General features: G+C 35.0%; 1 pseudogene; it reads left to right on the plus strand.

Moving 5' to 3' along the window:
* Positions 1–393: 393 nt before the first annotated feature.
* On the plus strand, positions 394–14652 carry LOC125829390 (protein STICHEL-like 2; annotated as a pseudogene).
* The last annotated feature ends 2236 nt before the right edge of the window (positions 14653–16888 follow it).

Raw genomic sequence — 16888 nt, forward strand, 5'->3', positions numbered from 1 at the left:
GCTATATCATTAAGCCTTGCATCACTCCAAAATCTTCTTGACCTCATCAATGAAGTTTTGGGGATCCTCACCAATCTGCGATCCTAAGAACTCAAGCGGATTCTTCCTAACAAAATCCCGAACTCTAGCTCCAGCTGACCTAACATTAGCATTTGTTGGAACTGGAACCTGCTGATTGTTCTGGTTGGTCACACTCTGAGCCAACAACTGGATAGCATTTTGAAATTCAGCATTTGAAACTTCCTGATCTGGGACTGGAAGAGCTGCCTTTGCATTGCGTGCATTAGCATTCCTGGAGATAGCTCTACGATGAGGCATTATCTGAAAGCGCAAAATGAAGGATTAGAACAAGAAGTTAGGTCATACCTCACGCACGATAAGAGTAGCAAGAAAATGAAGGTTTCCTAAAACACTTTATAACCTCCTTCTCATTAGATGTGGTGCACTTCACACCCATGAAAAGAACTCTACTTAGTGCGGCTTTTCAAATATCCTAGGACACTTAAACCTAATACTCTGATACAAAGTTTGTCACGCCCCGAAGCTACCCCACATGATGCGGACACGGGACCTAGAATCACGAGTGACCCTAAGCTAACCCTGCTGGCATATCATACGCATACTAAAGTAAACTGAAGTAAAGAAATACTGTGCGGAAGATAAATTATGAGGTAATCTGAAACGATGGGGAATACCCATATACTATCTGAATAAATGAAAGTCATAGTTCAACAACAGCTGAAAGTCAAAATCTAACACTAAAGCTGAAACTAGCTATGTCTGAAATAAGCCTCTAAACTAACTAGATGTACTGGGACATGCCCTAGTTAAATCTAGCAAAAACTGAAAACTAAAGACTAAAATGGAAAGATAACATGCCAAGTGTCCTCGAAGAATGAGGATTCACCACTGATACTGCTGAACTGAAGATCGGGATCCAATTTATGCGTGATCTAACTGCTGAGGACCTGAATCTACATAACGAGAAGATCTAGCGCAGAGTATGTGTCAGTACTTGAAAGGTATTGAGCATGCAGGATAGAGTAAAGGTGAATAATAACATAAGTTAACAAGCAATAAAGCAAGGATATAATCTGATCATAATAAGGATACTAGAATTACTAAATATGGCTAAACTTAATGCAATTACCAAGTTTATAGCATGCTGAGACTAAATACTGAACTATCCTGATAACATGGTCAATGCAATAGAATCTGACAGAACTATAATGGAGCTACTAATAACCGACATAAAATTACATGAGCTAAATGTGGAGTCTGATGTATACGCCCCATCAAGAAAACCCAATATATCCTGCCAGAGGTATAGATGCATGCTTGCTTGATCACTAAAATGATGCCCACGAAGGGGACTACAACTTACGAGACACGTAGTTCTGGGATTTGAGGGTGACTGACCCTAGTCCACTCGGTATTAAGTTTCTCCCAATTGATTAGGTAATTAACATTCTATTATTGAAATGTTGTAATACTGGATAGCTCAAAATACTGGCATGCAACTGAGAATGCAACATTAATATACTGATAATGGACATTCAAAAATTGAGGCATGCATGTATGTATCTGAAATATCTGACCTAGCATGTGTAATTCATGAACTAAAAGAACTACATATCTAGGGTTATTAATTCATGAGAGAATCTACACCAAAAGATATTGAATTCATGATAATCTGACTTGGATCATTCTAATAGCTAAACCCCAACAATTTCTAACATTCAAGAAACCCTAGGTCTAGATAATATTAAGGGAATCAAGATTCTGACTGAAATCTAGGGACCTAAGGGGCAAAAGGAACCCACTAGTGAAATCCCACGTACCTAGTGACGAATTTCATGGAGATATCTTTTTATTTTGGGGCTGAGGCTAATAAAAACTTGTTGCATTCTTGAACTAGGGTTCTTGACTTCTTTCTCCTCTTTGCGTTCTAGTTTTCTAAGTTTTGGTGAATCATCTGACATAGGTAAGTTCTAGTTTGTTTACTAGGCTAAAATTGACCAAAACTTTGTAGTTTAGGGGTTAAACGACGTAGTTTAGGGGTCTAACGCATAAGGAAAAGACCAAAAGACCCCTGACTTAAAAGTTGTCAGGCTCACCGACAGACGGGACCGACAGGCCGTGGATCGACCAGCGGTCTGTGCTGGTCAACCGTCGATCGGCGACTGGGACTGGAATTTGGGGGTTTGACTTACGGCCTTGGACCATGGACTGTGGCCTGGCCTACGGTCTGTTGGTCCCGGCGTGAGTCGACACTTAGCCAAAATTTTGGTACTTTTCTGGGGAGGGCTGCAGGTGACCATCCACGGACCATCAACACATACCTTGGGTCACCCTACGGTTCGTAGGTGGTGCCCGTCGGTGGCACCTGTAGCTTCCAAAATCTGCAATCTAGTCTGTCTACGATACAGGGTGTTGCAAAAGTTGTCTTTGATGCTAAATTTTTGGAGTTACTTTATCTGGCATTGACCTCTAGCACTTCAAATACAGTTAAAAGAGACATAGAGCTAATGATATCAAGAATAGATTTCACACAATTAGTGTCACAACTCTCAAATCTAATAATGGACATTCTTGCTAGAAAATGTCAAAGAAATGTTGGTGAAGTTAAAGAAAAGCTATTCAGCTAACACATTTCTCACTCTTAGAAACAACAACTTATACATGCACTTAAATTACTCTCCGAGACTAAAAAACAATTGAGGATGTCAAAAAATCAAACATCATGGTTGACTTCTGCGCTTCTACTATTAAGCTCAGTGGGTTTTTCAATCGATGCCAAATATCAAAATTCATGTTTGAGAAGAGCATACGGACAAGATCTTGATGGTCATCTTTGTAGTACATTATCATCAAGTGTGAGTTTGAAGCACCGTACAAGTTGCGCTTGTCAGAGCATGGTATCTTGCAAGAGGGGAATGTATGATGATGAAGAAACTCTGGCTTCTACATGGTATAGAGAAATTGAAATGTGTGAATCCAGTTTCCTTGAAAAGATTTTGAGAAGAGGGAAGTTGTCATCAATTTTTCTTAAGCAAGGTATGGAAATTGCTGAGCTGGACTTTTATTGCCCCAAAGACATATAGACTTTATAAGTGTTCGCTTGGGAAACTACATTTCAAGACTGAATGTATAAGTGATGCATCGGAGAACTCAGTTTCTGCTTCTTAAAAAGTCATAATGGTGGATGAAGGTGTTGAAATGTGTTTATCTCAAAACTCTCAAATATGTTGTCATGGTCGATAACATATGACTATAAGAAACAATGATAAAAATATTCTACGAATTGGATCAGTCTTAATGAGATACACCTCAGATATAATCGATAAATGGTTTCGTGCAAATACATCAGTTAGAGTCTGATTGTTTGAAAGAGAGAAGTACTTGCAGACGTTGGGATTTGTTTACCATAGACTTGAAGAATAGACCAAGTTGTTTTACTAGGGCAATAGGACTTCTAAAGAGATCAAGGACATTGAGTGCTTCTCATATGACTTTTCGACTACTCAACCACAAAGCAATATGGTATTGTTTACATCCCTACTCTATTCAAATAGGGGTAAACGTCGTGGTGACTCAAAAAAATAAACGACTAACTCAATTTTAAAATTATTTTAAGAATAAACAAATTTCAAAAGAGTTGCCACCTACTTTTAGGAAAAACTAGGAAACCAATTTAAAAAAATACATACGAAACCAATAAAATTTATTAACTTAAACTAAATTTCCGTCTTTTACAATATGGAGGCCTCGAAAACCGACGGAGAGAATTTTCATTAGCCAATTTTAATCACAGTTTAAATAGAACTTACGGAGAATGTAAAAGACAAATGTCATTTGAAATATCACAAACAATAATAAAATAATACTAGTCAATGTAAATTTATTAGAAAATACTTAAAGTTAACAGAGAAATATAATATTAATAATAATAGTTTATAACAACACCTACTAACAACAACTAACCAAACAGAATACGCTAAAAACATAATTAGCCATAGTAATTAACCAAAAACTAAACTATAATAACAAATCATTAATTAACAATTAAGAAGAAAATCTATCCTAAAAATCTAACAATCACATAAACAACCAAAATCAGTCCCAAATCACCAAAATATAAAACATTTCAATTAAATTATCAAACTGTGAAAAATAAAATAAAAATTAATTTTAAATAAATTAATATTAACAAACTCAATGGAATAAACTATATTAAAATATAAGATCCCGATCTATAATAACCACAACCCAACAACATTAAACAAACCAATGAATAAAATACTAATAATAAAAAAAAGGCAATCATCATTCTAAATAAACAATAAGAAACAAATGCAGTCAGGCAACCAAAATTTAACAAAAATTAATGGAGAGACCACAACAACACAAGAAAATCAATCGAGAAATTAAATAACAATGATAATAGAAGTAGAAAAATGGATAGGAGGAACGATATTAACCCGAGTGAGAAGAACGAAGGTCGTTTGTTTTTTCAATAGAGTTCTGGCGAGCTTTGAACCATGTTAAGTTTGATTTGCTGGTCAGAGATATGGGTTCACGGGGGTTTTGATTTAGCTTGCCATAGCTTTGCCCTCGCCGGAGTTCATTGTTGTTGTACTTGTTGTCGCTCCAGCCGGTTCGTGGCTGAAGGTTTTACACACCGAAATACCTACACAATAAAAAAATATCGTAAAAAAAGTAGGAGGTGAGGGGACTGGCGGCGACCCTTGCTGGTTTACTCTAGATTTGGAACGGTGGTGGATGAGTTGCTGATGTTATTGTGGTCTGGTCATTTTTTTTATTGGGGTTTTGTTCGCTGTTGTGGGTCTGGTGGTGGAGCTGTGTTTCTGGTGGTTTTTGGGGAAACAGGAAGAATGGAGGTCCGGTGGAGGTTTGGTGTTCATTGATGGTCTGGTTTTGCTGGAGGAAACGACTGATTTAAGTGGGGTTTCTGGTTCGTGGTTTGGGACTGAGATCTGGTGGATTTTGGTGGTTGTTTTGGTGGAAGAGGAGTTTGGTTGGCTGGCTGTTTGGTAGTGGATTTATTGAGGAAATGGGATAGGCAGTGGAGGAGTTTGGTGGTGATGTTGGCCGGAAAAAATGGGTCGTTTGTTGTTGTTGGTTGCTGTTGGAGAGAGCTGTTGGCAGCAGCAGCGAAGAGGAGAAGTGTTGGGTCTGATGACTGCCGGAAAAAGAAGAAAATTAACGGGGTTTTGGTGGTGGACTCGCCGGAATTCAGCGGAATCCGGCGAACTTGTCACCGAAAATAATGAACAATAAAAAAATAAAAAAATCTAAAAAATACCGCTAAAATCTTTCCACCACCTCTATTTTTTGACCTAATCAATAACTTAAATAGAAAAATAATTATGCAATAGGCTCAAATTGTGCGCTTGTGATTGTGGCCCAAAATCATCGGTCGATCTGTTTATGCAAATTTTATCTGTATTTGAATGAATTTTAGATTGTGCACAATATGAAAATGAATATTAACAAATGTAACAAATAAAATGAATATTAAAAAATATATAATGAACGTAACTAATGACATGTAAAAATGCAATTTTAAAATTAACTGATAAAATATCCTAAATTTTGATAAATAAAGATAGTTAACAATAAATTTATTTAAAATTATAAAAAAAAAAATTGAACTATTAAATAAATAAACTTAAAAGTTACGAATTTTGAAAATGTTAGGCAAAAATTAGGTGTCAACAGCTGTCCCTTTCGTTGGATATGATTAATGAAAGAAATTGTGGACAACGAAAATTGACAAACCCGATTTTGGCCGAACACATGACCTTTATATAAAAGTGTGGCTGAAATGTGGTGGATGTCGATCCCGGACATCCCTCCAAAAGGTTTCACGTTGTGTTGCGTCCTTGTTGAAGTAGTCCACACATGTGGCTCAACTGAGAATGCATCCTCTTGAATGTATTCAAAAAAACAAAGATGAAACTCATTAGTAGAGACAAAAATTACAGAAAAAAAGGTAGCATCTCTTACGATAAGACAAATGAAGATGATCAATTGGTAGGATAAAAATGCATGTCCATTGGTAAGACGAATGAAGATGATGATCCATTGGTAGAATTTTGAATGTATGTCCATCGGAGGGACGAATGAAGAAAGATGATCCATCAGTAGGATTTTGAACTTATGTCCATCGGTAGGACGAATGAAAATATATGATCCATCGGTAGGATTTTGAAAGTATGTCAATTGGTAGGACGAATAAAAATTCTTTCAACGCAAGTCTCATCCGACTTGAACGTGGAATGGATAGGGTGCACATCCTTCACCTCCGAATAGATGCGACTTAAATGCAAATATCTTTCAACGCAAGTTTCCTTCGACTTGAACGTTGAATAGATAGGGTGCGCATCATTTACCTCCAAATAGATGCGACTTAAATGCAAATATCTTTCATTGCAAGTTCCATCGACTTGAATGTTGAATAGATATGGTGCGCATCCTTCACCTCCAAATAGATGTGACTTAAATGCAAATATCTTTCAACGCAAGTTTCTACCGACTTGAACGTTGATAGATAAGGTGCACATCCTTCACCTCTGAATTGATACGACTTAAATGCAAATATCTTTCAATGCAATTTTCCACCGACTTGAACGTTGAATAGATATGATGTGCATCCTTCCCTCCGAATAGATGCAGCTTAAATGCAAATATCTTTCAACGCAACTTTCCACTAACTTGAACATTGAATAGATATGGTGCACATCTTTCACCTCCGAATAGATGCGACTTAAATGCAAATATCTTTCAACGCAAGTTTCCACCGAATTGACTGTTGATAGATAAGGTGCACATAATTCACTTTCGAATAGATGCGACTTAAATACAAATATCTTTCAACTCAAGTTTCCACCGACTTGAACGTTGAATAGATATGGTGTGCATCATTCATCTCCGAATAGATCCAACTTAAATGCAAATATCTTTCAACGCAAATTTCCACCGACTTGAACGTTGAATAGATATGGTGCATATCCTTCACCTCCGAATATATGCGACTTAAATGCAAATATCTTTCAATGCAAATTTCTACCGACTTGAACATTAAATATATATGGTGCGCATCTTTCACCTCCGAATAGATGCGACTTAAATGCAAATATCGTTCAACGCAAGTTTCCACCGACTTGAACATTGATAGATAAGGTGCACATCCTTTACCTCCGAATAGATGCGACTTAAATGCAAAGTCTTTCTTGGCGAACGAAAATGAAAATGATGGATGACTCGATGATTGTCCACTATAACGAGGTGGATGGCTCGATGATTGTCCACTGTAACGATATGGATGACTTGATGATAATGCTGAAGATTTGGAAGTTGACTTTGAACTTCAAGCGAGGATGGATCATTTGAAGTTGACTATCAAGCTTCTGACAGTACTCGTTGTAATTTTTGAGGTCTTCCTCAAAAAAATTGTCCCAGCTAGAACTTTTGGCAAATCTCAAAATGATCTCTAATCTTGACTTGCTGGAGATAGCACCTTTATTGTGAATTTTTGAGATATTTTCTAAAATTCTGTCCCAGTTTTTATTATAAGGAGAAAAGAAAATCACACTGGGTATATAACCGAGCCGTCGTGGCGCCTACATATCCTATTGAGCCAAGAATCAGGTCAAATGTAGTTTCAATCTTGTAGATGATAAATACTACAAAGAATCTAAGACAAGATCATCAGTAGAAAATGTACTATATGAACATGATGAAATAGGAAAATGATATTCTTTGTCATATTCAAAGCCTAATGACAAAAGATATGTCACATTATTGAGACGGACAACCCAATGAAGTAAAATAAACGTCTGACAGGATTAACCTAATGATACTTTTTACTAAGGGTGTTCACGGTTTGGTTTGGGTCGGTTATTGGTCAAAACCAAAACCAAACCAACTTAATCGATTTTAAAATTATCAAAACCAAATCAAACCAAATATAATATACATTTATCAGTTTGGTTGTTTTCGATTTTGGTTTGGTTTGGTTTGGTTCGGTTATTCGGTTATTAACCATACATAAAAATAAAATAAACAATTCATTCAAAACGTGAAAAAAGTTATAACAATCCATTCAAACAAAAAAATAGTTAGAATGACTGGCATTACAGAACTTTTGATCATTGAATTTACTGAATAAAACTTCAAAATTCACTATTTTGGCATAGAAGGAGGAGACTGACAATTTTAGTCCAACAAAGAATTTTCACAGACACTCACATACATGAAACCAATAAGAAAAATATTCTCACCTTGGACATTTTTTCTTTCATAAGTAAATTATAAAAATAAATTTTGATGAAACATATATAAAATCTTTAAAATTGTTTATGAATATAATATATTATGTATGTATAATAATAAAATTTATGTATATAACTTGTTGGTTCGGTTCGGTTATTTCTTCGATTTTTTTCGAACAAAACCATAACCAAACCAAATACTATCGGTTCTTAACAACCTAAAACCAAACCAAACCAAAACCCAAATTAAATCGGTTCATTTAATCGGTTTGGTTTGGTTTTTCGGTTTGGATCGGTTTTTATCCAAACCATGAACACCCCTACTTTTTACAATGAACAACCCAAAAAGGAAAGGCAAAAACTTTTTTTTAATGGAAAATATTTTAAAAAATGTTTTGGAAAATATTTTAAAAAATGTTTTGGAAAATATTAAAGAGTGGGTGCTTGCCTTTTTTTCTTTATTTTTTTAATAAATATTATAAAGAGACAGTCAAATCTTGACTACAATTTGTACCAGGAGTTAGGATCGCATGTAACTCGTTTTTCTTTTATTTTTTCTAACTAAGATTGAATTTAAGGTAAATCCTACAACTTCAAGTGGTACCTCAAACATACTTAAGTATCAACAAGATTTGTTCACCTTGCTTCAAACTTTTTTGAACTGTACCAATCCTCATGTCTCAATTGCCCTCACAACAAGAAAAGTCTTATTTCACACATATTTGAAGCATATTATTTGAGGAATTTTTTTTTGAAGTGCAATCAAACTCACAAGAATGTTCAATGCATGCAACTGTGATATCATATGTTTGGCCCTTATGTAAATCTCGACTAATGTGAGAACATTTGGAATGAGATCATGTAGGACTTATTATTGGCTCGTAATGTAGGCATAGGGACGGGTAGGATATTTATTTGGAATAAGAGTGACTTAATTCCTCCTTGAGCGTCACACTGAATTTGTGTTTTTGATGATTGATACACCTTTGGCGTTTGATCTTCTTCGTTGTCCCACCCCCCCCCCCCCCTCTTTTTTTTTGATTGACTTCTTTTGAATCCTTATTTCTTAGAGATTTTCCTCTTTTCACCCCCTTTATTATGAAGCTTTCTCCTCTTTTGTTAGAGTTGTTTTTTTCTCATCGTCTTTCATTGACCTTGTAGGGGTGTTTTTGTCTTTCTTTAATTCTTTCCCCCTTCTTTTTTTTTCTCTAGAAGTTGTCTTTTTGCTTCCTTGACTTTGCGAGACTTTGTATCATTTGCCTTTGACAACTTCAAACATGGATCTTCTCTTATAATTTGAACACTCTTGGTGCACTCAAGAAGGTTGGGTCAAGAGAGGGATAGTGCATGCAAGCACTCAAAAGGGGTAGTGGTTAAGATGGGGTTGTCCAAAGAAAGGCTTCAGGCTCAAAGTTGAGAAAACTAGGGATTAATGTCATTTGGTAGGTTTTGAAAAGCACAATCTGGTCAAAGAAGACCTACAATCCTTTCCCAAACCAAACATAACTCACGATTTCGCCTCGATAAACATTCAAGCCAAGTTCTAGATCAACAATGTGATGCAATTGAATTTTGATCTAAAAGTTCACCACACAATGCACATGAAATCATGAGATTGATTTTATTTTTATCTTGAATGCATGCAAGAGAATTTTCAAGCATCACAAAAGTATAAATGAGAGGTATCAAAAAAATCTATGGTTTACCACAAAGTCAGTCTTCTTCATCATATCGAATATTTTTACATGTTCCTAACTGCATTGGTCTCATTTGAGCTGAAGACATGACTCTTTTAATATGTACAAATTTTTTTTTTAAAAGAATGAATAAATATCGAACCCAAGAAGAGTTGCCTACGTATCTCAACACGATAAGAATCAGGTGTGCATAGTTCATGCAGATATGTTTTTGAAAATATGCACAAACTATTTGAATATATATATTTTTTTATATTTTTGAATTTTAAAGAATGAATACCGAACCCAAGAAGGGTTGCCTACGTATCTCACCGAGATGAGAATCAGGTGTGCGTAATTCATGCAGCTATGCCTTTGAAAATATGCACAAACTATTTTACTTCTTTTTTTCTAAAATTTGAACGAGTAAACACCGAACCCAAGAAGGGCTGCCTACGTATCTCACCGAGATGAGAATCAGGTTCGCGTAATTCGTGCAACTATGCCTTTGAAAATATGTACAAACTATTTTACTTTTTTTTTCTAAAATTTGAAAGAGTAAACACCAAACCCAAGAAGGGCTGCCTACGTATCCCACCGAGATGAGAATAAGGTTCGCGTAGTTCGTGCAGATATGGCATAAAATAATTTTTAAATTAAGACAAACTCGGAGCGATTCATTGTATCCTATTAACTGTCGATCTTTGTATTATCTGTTGAATGTGGTGTCTCATTTTTCTTACAATAACCATTTGTTGTTGTATTTTTTTTAATTTCCCTTGGAACTGTGTCTTCTCCCAATTATCCATGAGAACCAAACATCATCATGACCATCCTCGGCTGTTGTCGGGGACAGTTTTCTTGCAAAAATATGAGAAATGTGTGAAAGCAGAGCCAACATGCAAAAATAATAAAAAATAAATGAGTGCGACCTCATAGTCAAAGACTCCCCTGATTTATCTTTTTGACTTGAGATTAATGTCTTGTGAAATACAAAGACTCGAATTTCGCGAGTCCTCTTGTCCCTTGCAACTTCGGACGAACGATTACTTCCAGATTAGTGACATAAATCAAACTCTCGCTTAAAAGAAGAAAAACTCAAAAGGTAAAACTGTTAGTTCGTATTCATAATGGATAATGCAAAATATCACAAGAAGAATGAATTATGCACATAATCACTATTTTAATTAAAGACAAACTTAATTATATCACATAACATACAAATAATTGTTGCGCGTCTTATACAAATTTGTGACCCTTTTGTGCCAAGGGTAGACCTACCGATCTAAAAGATGTGTTACGCCTTTTGACAATATTGTCTCAAAATCCAAATTTATATAAACTTTATGAATAAAACTGAATGGGGATACATAATCGGGAAAAAAGGATACAAATAATCAATCTCACGCAGGGTTACCATCCTACGCTATGCCTCCATGAGATGCAATGGTAATTTGATCCTTCTTTAACTCGAACAAACTATTAAACTCCCAACCCCAAGAGACAATGTTTTGCCAAATGACATATATATCCTTCAAATTTAACACATAAGCATGATTGTCGTTTATTGACCAATGAGCCAAATAGACATAAGGTGGGCCTCTAATGGGCCCAGCACACCTTGGGCGTTAGGTCAACTTAGTTCAAAATGCGCTAAATTTGAGATTTGGTTTTGCTCTACGCTAGTTGACTAAGAGTGGCTTTTGAAAGTCCGAGAACCCAAGCATACAACTTAGACTGGAACTCATGACAACCACTGGACGCATGACAAACCAATAAATTACAGATCATTTCAGAAAAGTATCGAATATAAAAAGCCAATAATATTGATATATTATACATACAATGAAAAATGTCATTAATGCAATGTCAGTTTTCATACAATTAAACAAATAATGAATAAATAACAAGTACAATATGTAAATAATCAACAAAATATACAAGATATAATGAATAGCACAATAAAAGAATAACTCCTCAATTTATAAAAATGAACTCATAATGGTTAGAACTTATATATCCCCGGCGGAATTGTCATTCTGTTTACATCCCTACTCTATTCAAAATAGGAAGAAACATCGTGGTGACTCAAAATATAAACGATTAACTCAATTTTAAAAGAATTTTAAGAATAAACAAATCTTAAAGGAGTCGCCACCTAATTTTAGGAAAAACTAGGAAACCAATTAAAAAATATCTACGAAACCAATAGATTCTAGGTAAGGAGTTCAAGTTATTACGAAGAGAAGGTGTTAGACATCTTTCAAAATCCACAAATGTGGGTCCCGACTAAATTCATAATTTTCAAATTGAGGAGGAGATAAAACAATATACAAGTATAACAAACATGCAATATACACAAGTAATAAAGTAAAACAATAATATAATAAATGACCTAAGTTTGCCAAACGTCAATAATATACACAATAATAAATAAAAAATATAATTCGAACTCTATTCGGTTAGCTTCAATGAAAAGCAAATTTGGGGTACCTGTAAAGACACTTAGTAAAAGTGTTAATACTAAATAAATATGAATTAACTAATAACTTGAAAATAAAAATCCGTCTTATTAACATGGAAGGCCTTGAAAATCAACGGTAATTTCTTCATCGGCCAATTTTAACATATAAAGAATATAAATATAAACTAAATTTCCGTCTTTTACAATGGGGAGGCCTCGAAAATCGACTGAGAGATTTTTTCATTCTCCATTTAACAAATAAAATATATGAGCTTAAACTAAATTTCCGTCTTTTACAATATGGAGGCCTCGAAAACCGACGGAGAGAATTTTCATTAGCCAATTTTAATCGCATTTTAAATAGAACTTACGGAGAATGTAATAGATATATGTCATTTGAAATATCACAAACAATAATAAAATAATACTAGTCAATGTAAATTTAGTAGAAAATACTTAAAGTTAACAGAGAAATATAATATTAATAATAATAGTTTATAACAATCACATAAACAACCAAAATCAGTCCCAAATCACCAAAATCCAAAATATTTCAATAAAATTATCAAACAGTGAAAAATAAAATAAAAATTAATTTTAAATAATTGAATATTAACAAACTCAATGGAATAAACTATATTAAAATATAAGATCCCGATATATAATAACCACAACCCAACAACATTAAACAAACTAATGAATAAAATAATAATAAAAAAAACGGCAATCATCATCCTAAATAAACAGTAAGAAACAAATGCAGTCAGGCTACCAAAATTTAACAAAAATTAATGGAGAAATCACAGCAGCACAAGAAAATCAATCGAGATATTAAACAACAATGATAATAGAAGTAGAAAAATGGAGAGGAGGAACGATATTCACCCGAGTGAGAAGAACGAAGGTTGTTTTTTTGTTCAATGGAGTTCTGGCGGGCTTTGACCATGCTAAGTTTGATTTGCTGGTCAGAGATTTGGGTTCATGGGGGTTTTGATTTAGCTTGCCATAACTTTGCCCTCGTCGGAGTTCATGGTTGTTGTACTTGTTATCGCTCCAATCAATTCGTGGCTGAAGCTTTTACACACCGAAATACCTGCATAATAAAGAAAAAATCATAAAAAAGGGGGGAGGGAAAGGGACTGGCGGCGACCCTTGCTGGTTTACTCCAATTTTGGAGCGATGGTGGTAGAGTTGTTGATGTTATTGTGGTCTGGTCGTTTCTTGATTATGGTTTTGTTCGATGTTGTGGGTCTGGTGGTGAAGCTGTGTTTCTGGTTGTTTTGGGGGAAGCGGGAAGAATGGAGGTCTGGTGGAGGTTTGGTGTTCGTTGATGGTATGGTTTTGCCGGAGGAAACGATTGATTTAAGTGGGTTTTGTGGTTTGTGGTTTGGGGTTGAGATCTGGTGGCTTTTGGTGGAAGAGGAGTTTGGCTGGCTAGCTGTTTGGTAGTGGATTTATTGAGGAAAACGGAGAGGCAGTGGTGGAGTTTGGTGGTGATGTTGGCCGAAAAATGGGTCGTTTGTTGTTGTTTGTTGCTGTTGGAGAGAGTTGCTGGCAGCAGCGAAGAGGAGAAGTGTTGGGTCTGGTGACTGTCGGAAAAAGAAGAAAATTAACGGGGTTTTGGTGGTGGTTTCGCCGGAAGTCGGCAGAACTCCGGTGAACCTGTCGCCGGAAAATATTGAACAATAAAAAAATAATTTTGTTTTGAAAAATACCCCTAAAATCTTTCCACCACCTCTATTTTTTGACCTAATCAATAACTTAAATAGGAAAATAATTATGCAATGGGCTCAAATTGTGGGCTTCTGTTTGTGGCCTTAAATCATCGATCGATCTGTGTACACAAATTTTATCCGTATTTGAATGAATTTTTAGACTGTGCAAAATATCAAAATGAATATTAACAAATGTAACAAATAAAATGAATATTAAAATAATTATAATGAACGTAATTAATGACATGTTAAAATGCAATTTTAAAATTAACTGATAAAATATCCTAAATTTTGATAAATAAGGATAGTTATTGATAAATTTATTTAAATTTATAAAAAAATTATTTTGAACTATTGAATAAATAAAACTGAAAAGTTACGACTTATGTAAATGTTAGGTCAAAATTGAGTGTCAACAGGTATTATTAATTCACAGTAAGACACCTTGTCAAAGCCACAATCCTTGCAACAATTCAAATAATCACTCTTTGGGAGTCTAGATCTTTCGAATGAGTCAAGGTCATACAATGTTCTTTCTTTCTTCAATTTCCCAACAAATTAACAACTAACTTAAAAACAGACAACTAAGTAACTTTGCCCACCAAAACTAAGACAAAGTAGGTGGAGAGATACACCTTGATTAGTTGGACAGTAGTAGATGTTGATTTTGTACAACATACTACTCTATGTTTCTTCAAAAAATATGTTCCAAAAAAATGAACTTTTTGGTTTAGGTAATTACATGTACAAGCCTAAGAAGAAGCAAACCAACATCAACTAATATCCATGTCAGAGTTGAATATTTTAGGCGAAGGTTCAAACTGATCGTTATTGGAGATAAAATGTATGACTCCCTAAAGAAAAATAAAGACAGTTATTAATCATTTAAGGCCCATGGATATCATGCAAAATCTGAGAAACAAATAAATGATATAGAAGTAGGAAAAAGAAAGACGAAAGTACATACTCAGATCCAACTGATCGATACATATACAACTTTATTTCCTTATCATTCCACCATCCCAGGAAACCACACAATCTGTTATGCAGGAACTTTCCATGTAATGGGGTTCTGTTAACTTGTAGACTTGAAATTTACCAATCAAACGCTGATATGATGTCTCCCGAAGGACATCATCTCAAGCAGTTCTGAACTGCAAATGTTAGTATAATGTAAATCAGAGAAAGAAAGGCTTTAACCTCATACCCTCATGGCATATAACCAAATATTTCCCTTGATGGAAATTCCAAGCTTAGCTTCTAATATGTCAAGAGCATTGGCAGATGCACGGGATTTTCATGTTACATGAAGCATAAGATCTTTTCAAAGATATATTGAAACCATGATAAGGCAAGAAAATCACACGCATCAATTACATCCATGCTACCAAGGAAGTTCTTTGACCCAATCTTTATCGGATGTTATATAGGTGAGTGAACCTATGAAGTACATAAACATGACCATAAAGTAAATAGGTAGAAACTTACAACTCATTAATGTTGGCGAGCATTTACATGAAAGCCTAATCCAATCTTTAACTGTGTTTTGATGGAGAAGGAACACTATTAACTTAAAAAAATCTAGGCATAAAGAGAAACCAAACAACAATGTAGAAGAAGGTTTGATTTACTAAGACAGTACCTTTGGCTTAGCTAATGTAACAATGCATACATGTTCATTTTTTTAGCCGAAGTTGGAAGTTTGATGGGACACAACAAGCAACGTTTGGATGTGTCACAGATAGAGAAGTGAAAAGTTGCATCAGTTGGGCAAGACTGCCAATGTTTGATTGTTTTAACATTGGAGCTTATCCACAATGTGAGATATTGAAGTAAGAACTCTTCGAGTAGGAGTTTGTAACTATTCACCTAAAAGTTTGTAGCACGAGGTGTGTTTTGTTTAGCTTTGTTTAAGTTGGAGGTATTACAGTAATTTAACATTCATATTTTGGTGTTAATGTTTTAAGGTAGTATAGAATAGGTAGATAAATAGATATAGATAGATGTCTTATTGGCTTTCATGCAACTTGTTATTTAAAGAGACCTTGTAGGTTTGCTCTGTTACTCTTTGTATTTATATTATGAAGGTTGTGTGTTGTTCATCGGCCTTGACTTGTTGTAGGTGGTATTACTTGGCTAGTTTGTTTTCGTTTGTTTGCTCAAGTGTAAAGAGAAAGAGAAGAACTGGAAGTAGATGAATTTATGTTTATTGATTATTGTATTGGCCTTTTATATAGCCAGTGTATTACATACAAGGGTGAGAATAGATAACGACTTAGAGAAACCTACATAATTACACTTCTAAAGATAAAAAGGTTGATAAGCAAAATAAAAAGAGTCTTATAAGTAAGAAGAGTCCTATAGGTAACAAGAGTCTTAGATGCTAGCCGTTATTATGCCCCGCAAGTTGGCGTCGAGGTTTACTACGCCCAACTTGGAGAAATGGTTACCAAAAAGTGCTTGCGGAAGAGGCTTTGTAAGAAGATCTACAACTTGATCAGCAACATGTAAATGGGCAACTTCAAGTTGTTTGCGCTCAACCTGCTCACGGATAAAATGGAAGTCGATGGCCACATGCTTCATGCGGTTATGGAAAATAGGATTCACACAAGTATAAGCGGTGCTAATATTGTCACGGAGAACTCTTGGAACAACAGTAAGAGGAAACTAAAGTTCTTGAAGAAGATGGGTGAGCCAGTTAGTTTTAGAAACAGTAACAGCAACTGCCCGATATTC

Source organism: Solanum verrucosum, unplaced genomic scaffold (genome assembly GCF_900185275.1).
Source record: "Solanum verrucosum unplaced genomic scaffold, falcon-dt-bn FXZP01000044.1, whole genome shotgun sequence".
Taxonomy (NCBI): domain Eukaryota; kingdom Viridiplantae; phylum Streptophyta; class Magnoliopsida; order Solanales; family Solanaceae; genus Solanum; species Solanum verrucosum.